General features: G+C 41.4%; 2 protein-coding genes across 2 annotated transcripts in view; one reads left to right on the plus strand and one right to left on the minus strand.

Annotated features, from left to right (window-relative positions):
• The window catches only part of NMS (neuromedin S), a 55,481-nt gene extending 53,875 nt beyond the window's left edge, over positions 1–1,606 (minus strand). The window contains exons 1-2 of the mRNA XM_005860477.2: positions 1,536–1,606; positions 1,070–1,208 (exon numbers count right to left, since the gene is read on the minus strand). The gene's annotated coding sequence lies outside the window, so the exon portion shown is untranslated. The remainder of the gene's footprint in view (positions 1–1,069; positions 1,209–1,535) is intronic.
• CHST10 (carbohydrate sulfotransferase 10) overlaps positions 1,498–1,663 on the plus strand; it is a 36,971-nt gene continuing 36,805 nt past the window's right edge. The window contains exon 1 of the mRNA XM_005860472.2: positions 1,498–1,587. The gene's annotated coding sequence lies outside the window, so the exon portion shown is untranslated. The remainder of the gene's footprint in view (positions 1,588–1,663) is intronic.

The following is a 1,663-nucleotide window of genomic DNA, read 5'->3' on the forward strand; positions in this document are numbered from 1 at the left end:
GCCAGCACTTGTCATTTGTTGATTTGTTGATGACAGCTATTCTGACAGATGTGAGATGGTACCTCATTGTCGTTTTGATTTGCATCTCTCGGATGATTAGTGACTTTGAACATGTTTCCATCTGTCTTGGCCTTCTGTAGGTCCTGTGAAAGTAGTTTTAACATCGCAACCTCTAGGGGTCCACAGATCATACTTTGAGAACCACTATTTTAGAAACTATTTTCCCGTTATAAAGATTAACTGCTAATACTTTCCTGAAGTTTATTTATAGAAACAATAAAGGGAACTGAAATAATTTGGGAAAACCCCAAGAAAAATACTCAGTTATCTTAGTCGTCAAAGTGCAAGCCCCTGGAAAGAACTATTATCTTTTTATATTTGAACAGCATCCTGGGAATGCAATAAATAATAATAACTAAAGTAGCTTATGTTTGTTGTAAGGTTCACTACTGGGGAAGAACTGTGCTATGTACTTCAAATGCAGTATCCCTATTACTCTTTTGCAAACTCTGAGGTAAATACCATATAATCCCATTTTCTAGATGAGGAAACTGGGGCAGAGAAAGGTAAAAGAAGACAGGATCACAAGACAGATGTGGGTTTGAACTCAAGAGGTCTACTTCCCAGAGACTGGGCCCTTAAGTCCTGCACAATATTCCATGTCACATCTAAGCTCCAATTTTACTTACTGTGCTTCTCCCATATATGTGGGCCCATTCAAACCCTCAAGAAGAAAGGAAATGTCTCAGGTTGACCATAGTGCCCAAAGGGCTGAATGTCTTGATATTTAGGCCAAGTAGAACGTCTTGCCGTTTTAAGCTATGCTGGCTTAAACTTTCACATTAAAAGTGAAATCTTGAAAGACCGTGCCCCATTGATATATTTAACTAATTGAGGAGGGAACCAACAGGGTAGACAAAAACAAAACAAAAACGCTGTTTTCTTGAACGTTTGACAAAAATGTGTGTGTTTGTGTGCACATATCTATATTACCCTGTTTGCTAAATAGATATAGAATAGTGAGGTAGTTAACAAACATGTAGGTTAGATTAAAACAAAACTACTTTACCTTTTCCAGGGCAATAAAACCTCTAACACTTTTGGGAGTGACTTCCATACCAGGTTCTAAAATCCTGCTGTCACATCCACTTCTGCAGGTTAAGTTACAACTAGCAACTTGGACTTTGTAATCCCTTCACCTTGTACACCTGAAACGAATATATTATTACATATCAACTGTAAACGAAAAAAAATTTTAGAGTTTGTAAAGTTACAACTCCACAGGACTGTGCACTGTTCTGGACTTTCTCAGCTGTTTGTTAATCAACTCTACCTTGACAACAAAGGTACATCCCCCGACCGGCTGCCGCGGAGGCTGGGCAAAGAACAGAGGCCCCGCTTTTCCTAGCGAGGCTGATTGGGAAATGTTGGCAGGCACCTATTTTTCCAACTTTGGGGGTGGGGTGGTGTGTGTGTGTGTGTGTGTGTGTGTGTGTGTGTGTGTATGTGCGCTTTTCCGTTCTTAAACACCAAACCTGTGTTCTGGCTGGAGACCTGGTGGGACGCGATGTGGCCGCCCGTGTCCCGGTAATTTCCTGGGGTGTAATTTGTTTTCATGGGGAGGAAGATCCGGGCAGACAAGGTCGCTGGGAACCCCCTGCCG

This window comes from Myotis brandtii, unplaced genomic scaffold (genome assembly GCF_000412655.1).
Source record: "Myotis brandtii unplaced genomic scaffold, ASM41265v1 scaffold1347, whole genome shotgun sequence".
Lineage (NCBI taxonomy): Eukaryota > Metazoa > Chordata > Mammalia > Chiroptera > Vespertilionidae > Myotis > Myotis brandtii.